The sequence below is a fragment of the Hyaena hyaena genome, unplaced genomic scaffold (assembly GCF_003009895.1).
Source record: "Hyaena hyaena isolate Hyena2069 unplaced genomic scaffold, ASM300989v1 scaffold_4, whole genome shotgun sequence".
Taxonomy (NCBI): domain Eukaryota; kingdom Metazoa; phylum Chordata; class Mammalia; order Carnivora; family Hyaenidae; genus Hyaena; species Hyaena hyaena.
In genome coordinates, this window is record NW_024080636.1 from 3,437,951 (window position 1) to 3,459,623 (window position 21,673).

Genomic DNA, 21,673 nt, shown 5'->3' on the forward strand with positions numbered 1-21,673 from the left:
TTCTCGCTTTGCTTCCTTTTGTTCTGTTCTGGCCTGTGCACGTCGGCTCACGTCAAACTGTACCATCAAGCACACAGCTGCACGTACCGAGTGCCACGTTCAACCCAACTCTGCCGGGTGGGAGTGTGTTGCCACCCAAAGTCAGCGGGATATGGTCGCATCAGCCGGACAACGTTTCCCAACATGGGCGTCTCCAGGCCACCCTGCATCAGGATCACCCCATTTTCTGCAAGCTCCTCTTATTCCCGGAGGGTTCTTCGAAATTTTACTCAGTGTCACCATGGGGGTTCAAGGTTACAACGTTGCCATTTGTACTAAAACAGAACAAGAGCTAACAATAACACAAAAGTGAATGTTTTGAAACTTTGAAGGAAGACCTAACAATGCCCAGCCTTCACTTGGTGCATCATGAAGATTTTTCTACCCTGACATGAACATATCAACGCATCCTGGGCTCCCTCCTTGAGTTCCCGCAGTTCAGGAGGATGAGGAGGTTCTGGGTGCCAACGGCAATGCCATCCTGAATCCAAAGCATCATCCTTCCCTTGGCAGTCTCCCAGATCAGCCAAATCGAAGGGCATCCTGTGACTGTAAAACAAAACCTTGTTTTACAAAGTTACCGTATGCAACTATTTCTGTGATTCCAGATTTCCTTGATACCAAATGAATGATACCAAAGCTAATTAAAAAAAAAAACAATACGCTACAGTGGTCATGAAATGTGCATTCATCAAAAAAGTGACATTGCTCTGTTTTTAATGTTTATATTTGAGAGAGAGAGAAAGAGAGAGACAAAGTTTGGTCGGGGGAGGGGCAGAGAGAGCCGGAAATGCAGAGTCCAATGCAGTTCCAGGCTCTGAGCTGTCAGCACAGAGCCCAACACGGGGCTCAATCCCACGAACCGAGCCGTGAGATCATGACCTGAGCGGAAGTGGGATGCTTTAACTAACTGTGCCTCCCAGGGCCCCCAAAAGTAACTTTGCTCTTATTGATTCGCTTTACAACAGATGAATCCTCGAAACTCGAACTTATAAAAGAAGTTGTATACCATGCTTACATTATAAAATAAATGCACACCCATAAGGCGCTGCTTTTGACCACACATAAAATTTCAGGCAAAAAGTGTCACAGATGAAAACACAACGAACTAGAAGACAGTGGGGAGCCATCAAGGGCTGCTCTTGGTCCCCAGACCAGCTGTCACCAAACGTCCTGCTGAATAGGACCTGTGTCTGTGTGTCTGTGCCTGACGTGTTCAATCACTGTGAAACACTGGACGGGGGCTCTGCCTCGGCAGGTGGGGGGGTGCACTTCCTGCTGGAATGATCTTGGGCCCAGGGTTTTATGTAGCCTCATGTCACCATTGTGGCCGTGGCCGGTGTACAAGAGACAGCGATGAAGGTCAGGCTCCCAGGGACCCCAGCCCCCTGGTTAATATTTAACTGGGTCCAGTCACCTCACCGAGGCAGAAGAAAGGAGAGGCCTGAGTGACACAGGCCATTTAATCTCTTGCTAAGAATTCCTCCCCCCACCCCCCCGCCCCCCAAGCAATTAGGAAAGCCTGGAACTTAGTCACAGACTCAGAAGTTCCTCATTCCTTTTGTTTTGCTTTGCTTTGCTTTGTTTTAAGAGACTTCCTTTTTTAGCGTGCTGTTAGGGATTCGGCTTTGGGCAACTCAGCCTCAATGCCCTCATCCGGACAGGGGGACAGGACAGGGCGATGATGGCTCACCCCTACTTTTGCCGGTATTGGCCCAGGCCACGGTGCCCCTGTTTGCCAGGTCCACCCGCTGGCCTGGGAAAGGGGGAGCCAGCAGGTGGGGTGCCCGGCAGGCCCAGATGGACGTGCTGGCTCTTTCTCCCGCTCCCGCACTCCCTGTCCTGAGAGCAGCAAAAGGGTGCTGCTGGGGAGAGTAGATGTTCCCGGGGAGGTGGCCTTGCTGTGGGGCTATCGCCTGCCTGCGGAGGAACGCGGGCGCCTCCTGCACAGGCCGCCCCACCCTGCTGCTGGCGTGCCCGCCCCCACGGCCCTCTGCTCCTCCCAGATTCCAATTCTGCCCGCGCCTCCTCTCCCCCCCCCCACCCCCACCATGCGAATCTCCAAGCAAGTCTGAGAATAACCCATCAGAACCCACCCTCCGATCCAAACAGCCCCAGTGGGGGTGAGAGATGGGGAAGGCCTCGACCCTCCAGATCAAGTTCAAGCCATCCCCCTGCCTGGTGGACGGCCCATCCAGCCACTTTCTCTCCTTTCTGGGTTTGGGCAGCAGACGAAGGATCCAAGTCAGAGGCTGCCAGGGTAAGTTCGAGTGTTATTTTTTTTTTATTTTTAATGTTTTTTATTTATTTCTGAGAGAGAGCGAGAGACAGCATGAACAGAAGAGGGTCAGAGAGAGAGGGAGATACAGAATCTGAAACAGGCTCCAGGCTCTGAGCTGGCTGTCAGCACAGAGCTCAATGCGGGGCTTGAACCCACGAACCGTGAGATCCTGACCTGAGCCGAAGTCGGACGCTTAACCGACTGAGCCACTCAGGTGCCCCAAGTTCGAGTGGTTTTGAATGTGAACGCCTTGTGGCAGAGGCTCAGAATACTCCTTCTCCGGGCGCATGAATGACGGACACTACATCAGGATAAGCGATCAGCAGGTTATCGGGCGTGGAGGGGACGATTTTGCATTAGCAGTACAGGGCTGGCAGTGGGGTAAGTGGGAGAGGCTGGGGACAGAGTCTGGGACCATAGAACATCAAAGCCACAAGACCCCACAGGACAGCCAGGTGAGTCCTACGCTCCTTCTAAGGTGAGGAAGCAGAGGCCCGGGGAAGGCCCAGGCCATGGATCCTTCTCAAACGCGGGGCTCCTGGCTCCTTCTCCAACATTCTTTACCCACCCCGACGCCACCTCTCCCTGTAACACAGTAGACACGTGATACTGGGGACCCAGCAAGGCGCGAATGAACAATACACATTCTCTACTTTGGAGCGCCTCCCGCCGGGTGGGGGACCAGAGGAGGTGGGCTGTGGACAAGGCTCCCGAGGGCCCGAGCAAGCATGAGGGGGCCCCGGAGGCTCCTGAGAAAAGTAGAATTTGAGCAGATCCTCCAAGATGATAAGCAGGCCTGGGGCGCCTGGGGGGCTCACTTGGTTAAGCTTCCAGCTACGGCTTAAGTCTTGATCTCACCGTTGGTGAGTTCAAGCCCCGCCTCAGGCTCTGTGCTGACAGCTCAGAGCCTGGAGCCTCCTTTGGATTCTGTGTCTCCCTCTCTCTCTGCCTCTCCCCTGCTTATGCTCTGTCTCTGTCTCTCAAAAATAAACACATGTTAAAAATTTAAAAAAAAAAAAAAAGAGGAAAAGCAGGCCTTGGAAGGACATGTTGAGGGAGCAGGTACTGGGGCTGCCGGCCTGAGGTGGCGTGCGAGCAGGTACCTAAAGGCTTCAGGCAAACAATCCTCCTTACAGTTTAAAGCCAAGGTCAGGGATGGCTGGCCAGGGCTGAATCCAGCACCCTGCCAAGGACACGCTCCTGGTAGCCATGTTCTAAGCACCTGGGGCCTGGAGGCTCTTGGGGGTGGCCTGGGGTGTGGGGGAGCAGGGCCCCGGCCCCTCCACTGGCCTCTGGCAGGCTCCAGACACACCCTTCCTGTTGTGACAACTCTGTTCTCTGTGCAACTGGTTCCAGTCTGTGGCTGGGGTTTCAGATTGCGGCACGTGCGCTACAGGAGTGTCATGTGGGCACCAGGGAGAGCCTGTCCGCCCGCCCACCCGCCCAGCGGGGCCCCAGTTAATTACAGGTCCCGGCATCCCTGCTCTGTGACCGCAGTGGCACCCAGAGACGGGACCAGGCCCGGGGAGAGAGCCAGCGCTCCCGCGTTTGTGCAGCCGTGGGTCCGTCAGCCTTCAGCGGGCACCTACGGGGGCACCTCTCAGGCTGGGCACCCGGGGAGGGTCCGAGGGGTCTGACCGGCCCTGCCTTCTCCCAGCCCCCGTAATAATCATGGCTGCCACCCAAATGAGCCCCTTCCATGGTGACAGGCCCCGTGATGGTGCTTTACATGCAGCAACTCACAACAACCCCCACTTCGCATTTGGGGAAACTGAGGTAGAGAGGTAAAGTGACTTGTCCAGGGTCACGCAGCTCTTGACTGGCCCCCAAACCATGCCCTTCGCATTCCCCCGACCCTGCTGAGTCTCCCAGCACAGAGGGCATGGGCAGAGCCACTGCCAGGCTCCCTGGTCCGGGCCTCCCTGAGCACTGGCCTTGGGGCCCTGTCAGATGTCGGAGGCTGCTTCTGGACACTAGCTCAGCGGTGCTCTCTCTCCCACTTAATGTTTTGGCTCCTGCTGGCTATTCCTCACCGGCTAATGGCTAATGTCCCTTCCCAGACAAACACACTCCTCCTCGAGGCCCTCCTCTGGACACTTCCAGAAGACCTCCCACAAGGCCCCGTCCCTCTTTGGAAACCGCTTTCTGAAAACACAGAAGTCATTCCCTGCACCTCTCCGGCTGTCTTCATTTGTCACACTGCAGGTTTGACATTTTTTAAAAAAGTCCGTGGGCCTTCCCCTCCCAAGCAGATAGAGGGGACCTGAGGCCGCGGGCCAGGCCCATGCCTAACGTAGGGAGCAATCTAGACACGGAGCTAAGCCTCCCAAGTGTGGGGCAGGAATTGTACTCCCCATTTACAGATGAGAAGAGTGAGGTTCAGAGAGGTGACAAACCCAGCAGCAGGGAGGGAGAGGTGATTCTGGGACCTGGGCCGGCTGTTTCTGCCCAGCCTGTGGGAGCGTGAGAGCCCTGCCCACGTTAGGCCCAACTCGGGCCTCCCAGTGCCCCTTCCCCCCCCGCAGCCCCCTAACCCGGGCGCAGGAACTGTTTGCTGCCCAAGCCCCCTAAGTGCAGATGTGGAAACCTCTCATCATACCCACTGGGCATGGTAGGAAATTCAACCAATGACCTTGGAGTGAGCAAGCGAGACAGACAGACAGACAAAGACACAGCTTGGGTAGGGGAGGGGAGCAGAGAGGGACACACAGAATCCTGTCAGCACAGAGCCCAGTGAGGGGCTTGAACTCCTAAACCGTGAGGTCATGACCTGAGCCAAAATCAGGAGTCATAGCCTCAACCGACGGAGCTACCCAGGCACCTCAATGAGCAGACTTTTTTTTTAAGTTTATTTATTTATTTTTTGAGGGAGAGACAGAGAGAGAGCAGGGGAGAGGCAGAGAGAGAGGGAAAGAGAGAATCTGCATTGACAGTGCAGAGCCGGACATGGGGCTTGATCACATGATCTCATGACTGGTGAAATCATGTCCTGAGCCGAAATCAAGGCTCAGACAGACACATTTAACCCACTGAGCCACCCAGGCACCTCAACGAATAGACTTTTTTTTTTTTTTTAGTATTTTTATTTATTTCTAGGAGAGAGAGAGAGACAGCGTGAGCAGGGGAGGGTCAGAGAGAGAGGGAGATAGACTCTGAAATAGGCTCCAGGCTCCGAGCTGGCAGTCAGCACAGAGCCCGATGTGGGGCTCGAACCCACGAACCGTGAGATCATGACCTAAGCGAAAGTCGGACGCTTAACCGACTAAGACACCCAGGCGCCCCTCAACGAATAGACTTTTTAAGAGCAGCTTTAGGTTTACAGAAAAACCGACTAGAAACTATAGAGAGGTCCCGCCTGGTCACTAGATTCCCCAGCACTGGCATCCGCATTAGCGTGGTGCACTTGTTACCGCTGCAGAAGCAATACCATTACTCACAAAAGCGCACAGTTTGACGGATTTCGACCAGTGCATAATGACACGTGTCCATTGCAGGGTCACACAGAATGATCTCGCTGGCCCAGGAATCCCGTCCACCCTCCTTCCCTGAGGCCCTTGGCAGCGATCCAGCTTGACTCCCGAGTTCTGCCTTTTCCAGAATCTTGTACGGTTGGAACCGGACATTACACAGCCTTTCCAGACTCGCTTCTTTCACTTGGTGACACGCACTGAAGCCGCTTCTATGCCTTTTTGTGACTCGATAGCTCATTTCTTGTTATCTCTGGTAACACTCCATTCCATGCAATGCAGTCCATCTGTTCAGCCATGGAAGCTTCGAGTTTGGGCAACTTAGCAGTAAAGGTCCCGAGAGTATCCACGTGCAGGGTTTTGTGTGGACCTGAGTTGCCAGCTCATTTGGGTCAATGCCAAGAAGCGCTAATATATTTTTTCAGGAGGCAATCATTTTGGATCTGCAGGTGCATGTGGGCTGGAGCTGTGAGGTCAGAAGAAGCACCTATGAGGAATGCGGGTAAGTGTGTGCAGAGTTATCTGAAAATGTGTGGTCCCCCAGAAGCACATTCAAGCTGGGGGACAAGGGAAGAGGACCCAGGGTGGGAGAGGCAAACATGAGGTAGGGGTGCAACACCAGTCGACAGCCAGGGCACAATCACTGAGGCCTGAAATGTCACCTGCAGGCAGAGGAGGGGGCAGGTGCTGCATCAGAAGATGGTGTGAAGCTCAAGGACATGGCACTGTTTCTTTTCAAGTTAGCTTTTTCTTTCTTTTTTTTTTTAATTTTTAATGTTTATTTATTTTTGAGACAGAGCATGAGCATGTGAGGGGCAGAGAGAGAAAGGGAGATACAGAATCCGAAGCAGGCTCCAGGCCCTGAACTGTCAGCACACGGTCTGACGCGGGGCTTGAACTCAGGAACCATGAGATCATGACTTAAGCCAAAGTTGGACGCTTAACCAACTGGGGCACCCAGGCGCCCCAAGCTTTTTCCTTCTAAAGTTTATTTACTTATTCATTCTTTTTTAAAGTTAAAACATTTTTTTGATGCTTTTTATTTATTTTAGAGAGAGAGAGACAGAGTGGTAGCAGGGGAGGGTCAGAGAGATAGGGAGACACAGAATCCGAAGCAGGCTCCAGGCTCTGAGCTGTCAGCCCAGAGCCCAACGCGGGGCTCAAACCCACAAACTGTGAGATCATGACCTGAGCCAAGGTCAGATGCTTAACCGACTGAGCCACCCAGGTGCCCCTTAATTTTTTTTTAATGTTCATTTATTTTTGAGAGAGAGTGAGAGAGAGAGACAGACAGAGACAGAATGTGAGCAGAGGAGGGGCAGAGAGAGAGGGAGACACAGAATCCGAAGCAGGCTCCAGGGTCAGCACAGAGTCCGACGTGAAACTCAAACCCACAAACTATGAGATCGTGACCTGAGCTGAAGTGAAGAGTCGGATGCCCCAAGAACATGGTGTTTTAACTGGGCCTCAGGAAGGGGCAGGGTTTCAGCAGGTTGAGGTGGGAGCGGAAGAGCCTGCCAGGTTGTGGACACAGTGTCTGAGGGTCCCTGGGGCCAGACACTGAGAAGCAGCGCTGGCTGGGGAGGGGGAAGCCAGGAGGCTCCCCTGTATCTGCAACTGGGAAAGCCACTCTAGGCCCTGTGACAGGCTGGGCTAGTGCCGGCGGGGAGCTGATGCTCCAAAGCCCCTCCCAGGCGAAGGGGGTTCCTGGGTGGCAGCTGGTTGCAATTGTCCATTTGTGCTCCCGTTTCCTTTCTTTCTCAAAGCCTTTCTGTTTGGGCCTCCCTGCCTGCGGGCAGGAGCCATGGCATCCTCCTGGCCGGAACTGGGTGTCATATGCCCACGACACGCCCCTCAGCGTTTGCGGCCGTGACTCAGCCTGCACCCTGCCCGGGGCTCTTCACCCTCCCTTGACGCTCACCCACATTCTGGCTCCACTAGCCAGGGCGATCTTCTCCGTGAGTCGGTGGGCGGCACCTGGAAACTTTGGGAAGTTTTCACTTGCCCAGGGGACAGCGGGAACCGGGGAGGGGGACCCAGCAACAAAGACCTACTAAGAATAAGAGAAGAGCAACCACCTGGCTGGTCGGAATGACTGTCCCGCTCGCGCCACCACCCACACTGAGGAAACAAGGAAAACAGAGGTTCAAGGAACTGAGAGCAATAGCCAGCGAGTGGGCGGGGACTCTCCCAGGGATGCAGATTCCAGAGCCGGGCTTTGGATTCACGTCTACTGAGCAGGAACTCAATGCCGGACACCATCTGGGCACCAGGGGAGCCGCGGTGAATGACACAAGTCCCTGCCCTCGTGGGGCAGACCTGCTATAGGGGAGAGGAGACCCCACAAATCGGCAAGCGAGCGGCAAAGTCCGTCTCAGGGCCTTGGAGCGTAGCCCATCCTCCGGATGCTGGCCGGTCCTCATGTGCCACGTGCGCACTGCTCTCCTTCCTCCCTCTGCCCTGAAAGGGCTCTTTCCCCTTTTCCAGAAGCACCAGATCAAAGTTCTAGGTCACCTCGGGTTGCTGGCACAGTGCAGCATGCCCCCTTCAGCCTAGGGGACTCCCGCAGGCTCAGAGGCAGAAAGGCCCTACAAGCCACCTCTTCCAACCTTCTCGTCCATGGAGTGTCCTCTCCAGCGCACCCCGGGGAGAGGGGTACTCTCCCTGGGACGGGAGGCTCACTGCCCCAAAGATGAGCCATTCCAGAGCTAGACAGGGCTAACAGACACGTCCCCCTGATGCCAAACCAACACCTGCCTCCTCGGTCCTTCTGCCCGCGGCTCCCTGTTCTGCCCTCTGCAACATCCCGTCACACAGGACTCCTCTTCGCCCTATGGCTCTTCGAATACTTCGTGTTACCCTTAAATATTCACTTCTTGGGAGGACATTTCCCCAACTTTTAAACCATTCCTCGGATACCAGCTGGCCTTGCTCTGGCTTGTCCAGGCCCCAGCGCCTGCTGCTCTGTGCAAAAGTGCTTTGCCAAGTGACCACCAAGCACGGAGGACGGAATGTCACCCGGATCTCAAGGTGTGCCTCATCTCCGCTGGGGATGGATGGCAAAGGGCCGGGCAGCAGAAGCCACACGGCTGGAGGGTGAGGACAGTCACAAATGAGCAGACACCCGTGTCTCCATCGGTCAGTCATCCCGCTGACCTGTATCCAATGCCTGCTGCTGCCAGGCCAGGGCTGGGTAAATGCTGGAGTGGCCCTTGCAAAGCCATCAGAAGGTAAAAAAGCAAGTAAACTAATTCCAGCTGGTGATCAATGCTTGGAAGCAAACAGAAGGTGATAAGAGACTGGCTAGTCAGGAAAGGATGATCAGGACAGCTTCTCTGAGAAGGAGAGCACCAGACTTCTCCAAATGGCGAGATGGAGCCAGCCCTGCAGACAGCAAGGGGAAGAGGACTCCAGGTAGAGGCGACTGCCAGTGCCAAGGCCCTGGGGCAGGGAAGAGTGTGGCACACGCAGAGGCTGCTCCAAAATGGGCAGGGGCAGGGGCGCCTGGGTGGCTTAGTCGGTTAAGCGTCCGACTTTCGCTTGGGTCATGATCTCGCGGTTCGTGGGTTCGAGCCCCGCGTCGGGCTCTGTGCTGACTGCCAGCTCAGAGCCTGGAGCCTGTTTCAGTCTGTGACTCCCTCTCTCTCTGACCCTCCCCTGCTCACGCTGTCTCTCTCTCTCAGAAATAAGTAAACCATTAAAAAAAAAAATACATCAAAATGGGCAGGGGCAGAAATGAGAGGGCGGTGGGAGAAGAGGCCAGAGGGGCAAAGAGCGTGAGTTTATTCTAAGATCCAGGGGAAGTTCCTTTGGAGGGCATGAGGCCTCACATATGATCTGACTTATGCTTTAAGTTTTAAGAGAAAGGAGAGGCAGTGTAGACAAGAGCTGTCAGTAAAGGTTTCGTGGAAGAGTCCGTGAAACCTTCCACCGCAGAATTAGAGATAAGTCACCCTCTCCTCCCAGAACTGAACATTTCAGCTCTTTGATATGGTTTCTCTCAAGAAGATATACAAATGTAACATATGCACAGAGCAAGTTGGTCAACATCCTTAGCCCTTAGAGAGATGCAAATAAAGCCACAGGACACACCATGTCACATCTGCAAAGATGGCCAGATGTAAAAAGACAGTCAAGGGGCGTCTGGGTGGCTCAGTCGGTTAAGCGTCCAACTTCAGCTCAGGTCATGATCTCACGGTCCATGGGTTCGAGTCCTGCGTCAGGCTCCGTGGTCACAGCTCAAAGCCTGGAACCTGCTTCCAATTCTGTGTCTCTTTCCCTGCCTCTCCCCCACTCATGCTCTATCTCTCTCTGTCTCAAAATAAATAAACATTAAAAAAAATTTTTTAAGACAGTATTGGTGAGGCCGTGGAGAAAATAAAACCACACGCACTGCTGGCGGGAATGTAAAATGGCACCCTGTGCTTTGGAAAATAGTTTGGCAGCTCCCAAAACAGTTTATCTGTTATCCCCAAGGGATATGAAAACATTTGTCCACATGAAGGCTGTGCACAGATATGCATAGCGGCTACATACTCACAATGGCTACAAAGTGTTACTCACAGTGGCTACAAAGTAAAAAGAACTCAAGTGCTACCAGCTGGGTGCTGGGCAAACACCATACTACCCACGCGTCCCCTGGAATACTGTTCAGCCATCAAAAGGCAGGAAATGCTGGTGCATCCTGACACCTCGAAAACCTTATGCTAAGTGGAGGAAGCTAGACATAAAACATCACATGCTGTAGGATTCCATTTATATAAAATGCCCCCAAAAGACCCATCTATAGAAACAAAGTAGGGTAGTGGTTGTCAGGGGCTGGGGGTAGGAATGGGGAGTTCCTACCAACAGGCACTGAGGGGTCTTGGGGGGGATGGAGACACTCTAAAACTGGATTGTGGCGATGGCTGCACAACTCTGTACATTTGCTAAAAACCACTGAATCGTGCACTTAAAATGAGTGTTTATGGTATAAATTACATCTCAATAAAACTGCTCAAGGAGGTGCTTTCTCTCCCAGCCCCCGCTGGATTTTTCTGCTCCATGATGGCAGGGACTGGCTCATCTTTTTCAGCAAAGGGTCCCTAGCACCTATAACAGCTAGGCACACGGTGAGCACCCAGTAAATATTAGTGGGATGAACGAATGAGTGAATGAATGAATGAGTGAATGAAGGAATGAACGAATGAAGCCATAAAAAGTAATAACCTTTAGTTGGGTGCACGACCCCACTCCCTTCTCTCTTACATGTCCCTACTTGAAAGACTTGTCTATGTGGCTGGTTCACTTCCTAATGGGTCTCCCTGCCACACTGTGACCTTGAACTCCCAGGTTGTGAAGTCCCCTCCCCCTCCCGCCCCCCCCCGCTCAGGTCTCAGACCATGACCCTGGGCAGCGCTCACCCCTGAGATGCTGTGTTCGTGTGGGCTGACCTAGAACAGCTGCCCTCTGCCTTCGGGCCACCTGCTGGGGCACCCTTGCCAGCTCTACGCCGATGGCCCTCAGTTCTGTGTCACCGTCCAGCCTCCGACACTCGGCTGCCAGCACGACGGCCCACTGTCCTCAAGTTCAACATCTCTAAAACGGAAGGTCCTCCTTCTGCTGAGCTGCTCCTCCGCAGAGCCCCTGCCTTGAAAGAACCTTCCAGAAACCTGGGCACCTTTGTTGACATCTCTCGCTCCCTTCCTTACTCATCCCCACCCCCCTACCCCCCGCCAAGTCCTGTTGACGCTACTTCTAAGCATCTCCTCTCTCTTCAGACCATCATCTAGGTGACGCTTCCATCTGTGTCCCTTGGCAAAACCACAGTGACGTTTTTATAGGTTGGGATGCTGTGGGGGGCAGGCATCAGAGGCCGTGTCTAGACCGCTCAGGCTAACGGCAGCACAGAGGGGAAGGGCAGTGGAACGGAAGGGAGAACTGAATGGTCAGGACCGGGGAAAGCCAGTGACAGGGCAGCCCCACACCCTGGCCTTTCAAGCTCACGGTCCTTCTTGCAAGGGGACCCCACCTCAGTAGCTCAGCCTCACAGTCTCTCCTGGGGGAGGGGCCCAGGTGGAGGGAGCGGCAGCTCCTTCCAGAATCCGAGGAAGTCACCTGTGCCCTGCAGCCAGCCCTCCCAGAGCCCCAAGCCCTAATCCCCAGCACCGATGCAGCACAACCTGAGGGCTGGCCTCTCGCGCCCACCCCCCACCCCCGTCACACTCAGCCTCTGCCAGGCCCTTCATGGCACCTTCTCTGGCAGCGTCAGTGCCTGCCCTCCGGTGGCTGCAATTCTCCCCATCCCTGGCGTGGCTCCTTCCTCTTCTCTCTCTCCCCTTTACAGCGAACTCTGCTAAGCCAGGACTGGCCCGTCTCGTTCACAGCTGGGCCCCGGGACCTGCTCACCAAACAGCAGACGCCCCCCGAACCCCAGGGGACACCGTGGAAAAGCAGGGAAATGGGCTTGCTGGAGACAGCTTTCTACCCGGAACTGTGACTCCACAGTCACAGTAGCGGGACCTCACTGAACGTCTCCTGGGAAGTACAGCCGACTCTGAACAATGAGGAGTCAGGGGGTGCAGACACCCCCCTCCCGCCACGCAGTCGAAAAGTCGCCTGTGACTTTTGTCTCCCCAAACTTAACTGCTCACAGCCCAGTGCTGACCAGAAAGAAGTCTCTCTGGTAACGCAAACGGGCTGATTAGCACACATTCTATACGTGTTAATTCCACACTGCGTTCTCACAATGAAGGGAGTTAGAAGAAAACGGTATTAAGATCACAGGGAACAGAAGATACGTTTACAGGGCTGTACTGATCGGAAAAAAATCCAATGCGTAGATCCGTGCAGTTCAAACCCGCGTCCTTCAAGGGTTGGCTGTACTTCAGTTACCTTGATTTTGCAACGTTTACCTGTCCACTTTCAAGGCTCAAACCCTTTTCACACAAACGCCCCCTGCTGGGCAACTGAGAATTGCTCCTGCCTCGCTCGCCCTCCCTCCCCCAACCCAGTGCCCAGAAGCCACTCCCTCCACCCCCACCCTCCCACCTGCACGCCCTCCGTGCCCAGCCTGAGTTCACTGTCTTAGCTCTTCCCTGCTCTGCTTCCCTCCTGCCCCCCTCCCATCTCCAGCATCCTCCAAACCAGCCCCCAGGCTCACATCTCTAAGGACACCAATCTTGTCCCTCCTCAAAAACATTCAATGGCTCCCTAGTGCCTACGGAATTGGTCCAGATTCTTTAGCCTGGCATCCAGTATCCTTCATACTATGGCTCTGAACCATCTTCCTGACATTAACCTTCACCATTCCCCTGCCTTCCATGCAGTTTTCACTCATTCTTTTAAGATATACAGCTCAAGCTCCTCCTCCTCCAGGAAGCCGCCTGGGATTGCCATGCTGCTTCTCCAACCCTGAGCCTCTGCTGTCTTTTTCATTGCTGCATAGGCCTGGTCTGTACAAGAAATAGCTTGTGAACCCCTTGAGGGTGGGCACAGATTCTTAAAAGTTGTAGCAAAAATGTTAACTGATGGTGACTTGGTGCTTTTACAATGATTCTCTTTCCTTCCCCCTGATGGCCATCTGAGGTGGCTGGTGGGCATGGGTTGTGATCCCCACCTTGCAGATGAGGAAACAAAGCTCAGAGAGGCTAAGTAACTTCTTCACAGGTGCACAGCAAGAAAATAGGGGGGGGCCAGGAGAGCTGGTTCCTCTGCCCTGATTCTGTCTTTGGTCCATCATCCCCTGCAGGCTCCCTTGTGTGCTTCCCGTACCCCAAACTTACCCATGGAGAGTGACAGCCAGGTTCTGTCAGCCAGAATCTTCAGTGTCGGTCCCCGGACGCTGTCCCGCGGCTATCGTGACCTATTGTTTCCACGTGAAAACAACTTGCAGAGCAGACGGCACCCCGTGCTGGAAAGAGCTGATGGGAGGTCACAGATGCCAGTCTCATGAAGCCCGTGCCCTTCAACAGCTGTGTGACCTTGGGAAGCTCCACCCACAATGAGGGACCAGGCAGCATCCCCTGGCTCCCAGATTAGGTGCTGGGATCTTTTTTCACGATGATGATGATTTTTGAGCAGTCCCTTAAGGCTTTGTGAGGAAAGCGGCCTGCAAGCCACGGAATGGGGCCGTAAGGGGGGGGAGGCGTGGAGTCCCGGGCGGGGAAGCCCCAGGCCAGCTAACCCCTGGCTGATTCTCCGCTGGCCGCTCACGGCACCTGCCGAAGAGAAAGATGTGTTCTCTCCAAGATGAAACAGGGCCTCTGCCGACCTTGGGGAAGAAGTCCATCTTTCTTCACACTTAGCCACATCAAAAGCAGTGAAATCTGGGGGCGCCTGGGTGGCTCCATCGGTTAAGCATCTGACTTCGGCTCAGATCATGATCTCACGGTTCATGGGTTCGAGTCCCACGTCGGGCTCTGTGTTGACAGCTCAGACCCTGGAGCCTGCTTTGGATTCTGTGTCTTCCTCTCTCTCTGCCATCCCTCCCCCACTCGTGCTTTGTCTGTCTCTCTCAAAAATAAATGAACATTAAAAAAAGTAATGAAATCCGCCATAGGAAACTGTTACACATTCTCTATATTCTTACCTTCTCCCCAAGGCTGGAGGGACCATCACCTGTGGCCTAGAGGGAGAGCCACCCAGTAGCGTGGGGCGCTCAGTAAGGGGGTCAGGAAGGACTTATGGGGTGCTAGGGGGTGTGCTGGGGGGTGCGGGGGGCCCGAGGAGGCGGGGCTCTGCTCCAGACTGACCGCTGTCCGGAAGGGGGCTTCTCATAACCCTCATCCGCAGGGAAGGGAGCCCCCTGCTGCCGGATGGGGCCCTGGCTGGTGAAGCAGCCGGAGCTCCCGCAGCCGGGCCGGGGAGGTTTGGTCATTCTGTGGCCTGAACGACGTCCACACTGTCGCCCGTGTCCAGTGATGACCGGGGGCCTCGTCTGACGCTGATATTCTGCGTAGTTGTTTATGTCCCAAGCGAGGCCGCAGAGCTGGGAGGGCCAGGCCTATTCCTGCTGGCCGTCGGGGCTACTGTCTGTTCCCGGGGGGACCATGTCAGAGGCAGAAATCCTCTGGTCCCTCCAGCTGGAAGGGCTCCTGGCGCCCCCGTTCTAAGATGTCTTTCCGTCACCAGCGGCTGGCGGGCTGTGGACCGTGCGGGCCAGCGGGGCCTAAGGCCTGGGACAGAAGCTGGGGGCAGCCACAGCCCTCTGCTCCATGGGTGGGTGGAGGGGGCACCCTTGGAGCTCTGAGCCAGTCCACCTTACTGTTCCAGCCATGATGGGAATCAGGCCCCCGTGTGAGCGGAGAGACCCCCAGCAGGATAGAGCCCTCATGGGCCCCTCTCCCCAGGAGGCAGCCGGTTCCAGGGCCTGAGCCTCAGGAGTGCTCTCGGCTAAAGCAGCTCAGGGGGGGTGGGGTGGGGAGAGAGGCTGGGGGCAGTGGGGGATGGGGGCAGAAGTGACACAGGGGACCGAATTCAGGAAACAAAAATCAAGACTCAGTTCCCATTGGGGCGCCTGGGTGGCTCAGTCAGTTGAGCATCCGACTTCAACTCAGGTCATGATATCACGGTTCGTGGGTTCGAGCCCCGCATCAGGCTCTGTACGGACAGCTCAGAGCCTGGAGCCTGTTTCGGATTCTGTGTCTCCCTCTCTCTCTGACCCTCCCCTGCTCACACTGTCTCCGTCTCTGTCTCTCATAAATAAATAAATTTTAAAAAAATTATTAAAAAAAGAAGACTTGGGGCACCTGGGTGGCTCATTCAGTTGAGTGTCTGACTTTGGCTCAGGTCTTGATCTCGCAGTTCATGGGTTCGAGCCCCGCGTCAGGCTCTGTGCTGATGGCTGGCTCAGAGCCTGGAGCCTACTTCGGATTCTGTGTCTCTCTCTCTCTGACCCTCCCCTGCTTTCTCTCTCTCTTCTCTCCCAGAAATAAATAAAACATTAAAAAAAAAATTTTAATATTAAAAAAAGACTCAGTTCCCATCTGGAATGAAAAGGTGTGCGAGAGGAGCGCCTGCGTGGCTCGGTCAGTGAAGCATCTGACTTTGGCTCAGTTCATGACCTCACAGTCTGTGGGTTCAAGCCCCACGTCGGGCTCTGTGCTGACAGCTCAGAGCCTGGAGCCTGTTTCAGATTCTGTGTCTCCCTCTCTCTGCCCCTCCCCCGCTCACTCTCTGTCTCTCAAAATAAAATGAAGGCTTAAAAAAAAAAAGTAAACATTAAAAAAAAAGGTGCAGGAGAGGGAGGCGTTGACAATGGCCTGGAATCAGACGCCAGAGGCACAAACACAGTGGCTCGTGGACCTCCCCCTGCTTCAGGCGTCGTCACCGCCATCACTGCCATCTGGGCAGGGAGTCCCCCACCCCTGGAATCAGCATCATATGTACACACAGCGATCACATTACCCAAAAATCCCCAGAAAATTCTGGCTCTCTGACGCGTCTGACTTGGCAGGAGGCTTTGGTGCCGAGACCAACCCGGGAACCGAGGACGCGCAGCCGGGCCTGGGCCACCGGGAGGCATGACGTGTGGCCCTTCTCCGAGAACACACGCTGGACGGACAACCCCAAGCCCGAGGCAGCAAACCCTGCCCGTCGCCGGTCACCGAGTGGGCCGGTCCCTGGAGCCCTGTCTTCTCTTACTAGGGCTGTTGTGACAAGTCACCACCTGCCGATGGCCTGAGGCACACACCTTTATTCTCTCACAGTTTTGGAGGCAGAGTCTGAACTCAGGGTGCGGTCAGTTCAGGTTCCTCCCGAGGGAAGATTCTAGGGGAGAATCTGTTCTTGAGTCTCTTCCAGCTTCCGGGGGGCTGGGAGCCAGAGGCCACGGGCCCGTCTCTGGCTCCGTCTTCGCATGGCCTTCTCCATGAGTCCGCGGCCTCTCCTCTGACAAGGACACCAGTCATCAGACGCAGGGTCCACCCAAATTCGAAATGATTTCATTTTGTGATTTTTGTGTGTGTTTTTTAATTTTTTAATGTTTATATATTTTTGAGAGAAAGGGACAGAGCACGAGCGGGGGAGGGGCAGAGAGAGAGAGAGACACAGAATCCGAAGCAGCTCCAGGCTCTGAGCTGTCAGCACAGGGCCCGACCCCACGGATCTGTGGCGCATGTCTGGTCCCCCCGCAGGAAGCAGCTGCCAGTGGTGGCCAGCGAGGCCTGCTACCCCTCGGCCAGGGCTACACGGCCATCTGGGCCATCTGCCCGGCCACCTGCGAAGTCCCGTCCCCGCCGCGGCTTCCTCACCCGAGCCCTGGAAGGAGGCCATGCTCAGGAATTCGCTGTCCCTAAAGATGCACCCAAGGACCTGGAAAGAGACTCCTGGGGTCCAGCTGCGGCTACCAGGCAGCATTTTCACAGAAGGAAAATCAAGGGAGTTAAACCTGAAAATGAGAAAAAAAACTTTGGACAAGTGGCGGGCAGGGGAAGCCTGTGGCTCCCTCCAGGGCACACCGCAGTCCCCCGGGCCGCTTCCATATGGGGCACCTGCCACGGCGGGAGTGGGCGTCAGATGGACCACTCCGAACACTCCCAGGCACAAAAGTATGGAAATGCCATTTTAAACTTAAAAGCATATGAGAGATGATATAGTTCACGCTAGGATAAACCATAAGACATAAAACTATGTTGTCTGGGGTGCCTGGGAGGCTCAGTTGGCAAAGCGTCTGACTTCAGTTCAGGTCAGGATCTCGTGGTTCGTGGGTTCGAGCCCTGCGTCAGGCTCTGTGCTGACAGCGCGGAGCCTGGAGCCTGTTTTGGATTCTGTGTTTCCCTCTCTCTCTCTCTCTGTCCCTCCCCTGCTCATGTTCTGTCTCTCTCTCAAAATAAATGAACCTTTAAAAAATGTTTTAAAAATACATCGTTTTCCCAAATGAGAAACAGGCAATGAAATTGGATGACGTCCCTGTTGCCTCACGGAGGTCCTGAAATGCCCCGAGGCAGCGTGTGGCATCTGCTCAGTGACCAGGAGAAGAACCAGGTGCTGGGCCCAACGACCGGCTGGCCGGGGGGCCTGCAGCAGACCCTCTTCTCCCTCCCTGGCCCGACGGAGGGTGACAGCCTGGTGCTGGGGAGACGGGGGGCCAGGTGGCTTGGAGGAAGGTCCCCCGGGCTGGCTGGGAGGGGGCTGCAGGCTGAGACTGGTGTTGGCTCTGGCAGGGGTCCGGTGGGAGGCCCCGGGGAAGGAGGAGGCTGAGTGCGGGGGCTGTCCCCAGGCTTAGGGACTCTGGGCTGGGGGAGGGGAGACTTAGGAAGACATCTCCGTTCCCAACCTGAGCACCCAGTCTGCCATGTAGGTGAATGATGAATTTACTCTGGGGAAAGTCAGACAAATCAAAGCACCATTGCGGGGGCGCCTGGGTGGCTCAGTCGGTTAAGCGTCTGACTCTTGATTTCTGCTCAGGTCATGACATCACAGTTCGCGGCTCCAAGCTGACAGCGCGGGGCCTGCTTGGGATTCTCTTTGTCTCTCTCTCTCTCTCTCTCTCTCTGCCCATCCCCCTTTTCTATCTGGTGTGCACCTTGTCTCCCTCTCACAATAAACTTAAAAAAAAAGAGTCGTGGGAGAAAATGACGCTCAGACTTTGGGAACCTGCCCCCCACCTCCACCCTGCAGCTCCCATCAAAGGGAAATACTGGGAGCTGATAAGAAAGCGGAAGTGTCATCTGGACGGTTCTGGGCGGAGACTCTGGGCGGGGACCCCTGCTGGGCCCCGCGATGATGAGGATGATAAGCCGTTTACAACCGCTGCGCCGCAGCCCATCTGAGCAGCCCATCGGACGGACATCCAGCACTTCCCACCCTTGTGCATTCTGGAAGCTCAGAGGAAACATCTGGCCCAGAACATGACATCACTAATGGAACAGTCAGTATGTGACAGCAATCTGTTTAGCAGACGCTCACTCTCACCTAGCAACCTGGTCATCGGCAAACTAACCACCTCGCTCCTGACAGGACGGAGCTGCTCTTCGTGCTCAGACTGAGGTCACCGCTCCCAGCAGGGACTCCACCCTTGTCCCGGATACGCTGGGAGCAGAAAGACAACGGAACTGAGAAGCCGGCTGCAGGAACTTGGGGGCGGAGAAGCTGTGTCCAGAGCCAGGCCCGAGGCCAGATGGAGGCCGCCCCCGGGTAAGCGGGGCAGGCCGGGCTGGGGGCCGGGCCCTGCTCATTTCTGGAGCAAATATAACTGATCCCCTTTCTGTAGGCTAGGATGCGAGGGTCCAAAGACCTCCCGACTGCCCTGGGACAGACTAATCAATGTCAGAGCCAGGCCTCAAGTCCAGGTCTGCCCAAACGCAAAGCCGCGCCTGCCGTCACCATTGGATGTGAAATCAAGGGCTGCGCAAAACACACATACAAATCAGGTCGTTAAGGGGGAACCGTCTGGGCTTAAAGTGAAGGCTGCAGACACGCCCCCTCCTCTCTGGCAGCTCATTTGGATGCTGGCTCAATGCTATTCACGCGGTATCTCTCGCTTTCCGTCCTACCACGTAAAAGGCCCTTTTCCCTAACACGTGAGCACACGTACACATGCGACATGACACGTCTGACGTGTGTTCACACGTGGGTACAGGAAAGATCCCGTCTCCTCTGTCTTCGGCACAATAGCAGAACAAAATCCTGAGATGAACAGCGGAACGAAAAACAGGTGGCGAGTTCTAAAGATACACTCACGACAGTGACTAAAGCATCAGGAGGCAGGTGTCCAGTAGGAAGGTCCAGTGAAAGGCCCTTACTAAAAATAACCGACAGGGGCGCCTGGGTGGCTCCGACCGTTATGTATCCGACTTCAGCTCAGGTCATGATTTCGCTCTTCAGACTTTGAGCCCCACTTCAGGCTCCGTGCTGACAGCTCAGAGCCTGGAGCCTGCTTCAGGTTCTGTGTCTCCCTCCCTCTCTCTCGAAAATAAACAAACTTAAAACAAATAAAATTTTTTTAAAAAGTAATCCACGTCTCAAGAGGCTAGAACAGGCCCAACTGACTACTCAGGTGCTCCCGGCTCTTCCTCTGGGTCACTTAGTGTCCAGGGTGGCTTCGCGGCAACACACCACACCAGGAGCCTGTCCTGGCTGATGGCCGCGGACAATGATAACGCTGCCCCCGCCCCCCCGCCCTGCCTCACCTGACCCCCCCTCCCCCCAGGTCTGCGGCAAACCCAGGTGCTGGCGTCAGGTAAGCCACAGGGTTGTGGTGGGGACCGTCTGGGCTCATCTGACAGACGCGCCTACTATTACCGACGGACAAGGGCCTCTGTAAACGGACAAGCACCCTAGTGGCCGCCTTTCCTCGGACTCAAGTGCAAGGGAAGGAAACCAGACACCTCGTTTGTTCACAGCGGCAGGGGACAGATTCAGGTTTTAAGTTAGTGCGGTATTTTCAAAGCGTGAACACCTCGTGATAAAGTAAACCATGTGCCGAGGCTGGCACTCTCCGCGGAGCGCGCTGGTTTCCCCCACTTCTGAATCTGTCCTTCCGGCTCTAATGAAAGACAATGGGACGCTGGGATTCATAAGAAATTATGTATTTGGGCTTTATCACCATTCGTGTCACACTGTTCCTAAAAAAAAAAAAAAAAAACCCTTGTAATTTCCTTTCCGAGAGCTCCAGGGACATCATTTTGTTATAATGTTTCATGTTGTTCCCAGTTCCTGGATTAGCTCCAGATAGCAAAGGTGAAACGGGCGGTTTCTGTATTTGAACAAACCAGTTTGTGCTAATGGCGGAGTGTGGCTGGGGTGCCCGGGTGGCCTGGGGGCGGGGCTGGTTGCCGAGGAACCACTCGGAGATCCCGGGGCTGGCACTTTCAGCCCTGCCCCCAACCTCTGGGGAGGAGGTGGGGCTAAAGGTTGAATCAATTGCCCATCAATGGCCCAGGATTTAATCAATCAATGCCGTGTAAGAAACCCACATAAATCTGCTTGAACTATGGCATTCAGACTACAGAACTCAGAGCTTCTCGGCCGGCTGGTGAACACACTGATGCGGGGAGGGCGGTGCACCGAGGGGAGGCCGTGGCCGCCCCTCACCCCTTCCCCGCACACCTTGCCTGTGCCTGTCTTCAGCTAAAAAAGGAAAACACAATGGTTACCTGAGAGATCGGGGTCCAGTCTCCACCAGCCTGCAACTGTTTTAACGATTTACAAGGAGAAAAAAAAAGGTGATCGATCTCCAGAAACCAATGGCCTCAGTTTCCTGGAGCCCTCCCCTCCCCCTCCCCTCCAGAGTGACCTGGGGACCAAAGGCAAGAAGGAAATGTAGATAAAATTAAACTTCCTTATAACCTGCAGCTCACTGACAAATAGTTGAGGCAAATACAGAGTAGAACATTCCGCCAGGAACTCCCTAGGGTCTTAATGTTAATGCTCTGCTTGCTGGAGGGAAAAAGCAATCTTAGCTTGACAATAGCAAGGCCTCATATCTCAGGAATCCTCTTTAGCATATGAAAATCCGTTAGATCTTTTCTTTAATCTTTAAATATTTATTAATTGAGAGAGAGACACACACAGACAGAGTGGGAGCAGGGGAGGGGCAGAGCAAGAGGGAGACACAGAATCCGAAACAGGCTCCAGGCTCCAAGCTGTCAGCACCGAGCCCAACGCAGGGCTTGAAGTCAGGAGCTTGCGATCATAACCTGAGCTGAAGTCTGACGCTCAACCAATTGAGCCCCCCCGGGCGCACCCGCCGAAGTCCTTTGGAGGCTTCCCTTTCGCCTTCCTTCACCTCCCCTAACACGTGGTATGTGACCAGTCATTCTGCACAACCGCAGTGCAGCTCTTCCCGCCCGCGGTCCCGTCCACTTGCTTTAATAAAATCACCTTTTTGCACCAGAGACATTCAAGAATTCTTTCTTGGCTGTTGGCTCTGGACCCACATCATCAATTCAAAAGCGCACCAATG

At 54.8% G+C, this 21,673-nt stretch overlaps 1 long non-coding RNA gene across 1 annotated transcript; it reads left to right on the forward strand.

The window, feature by feature from the left end:
• The first annotated feature begins 2,101 nt into the window (after positions 1-2,101).
• On the forward strand, positions 2,102-13,888 carry LOC120235373. Its single transcript, XR_005529393.1, has 3 exons — positions 2,102-2,299; positions 6,213-6,289; positions 13,517-13,888. It is a non-coding gene; the product is annotated as an uncharacterized LOC120235373 (long non-coding RNA).
• The last annotated feature ends 7,785 nt before the right edge of the window (positions 13,889-21,673 follow it).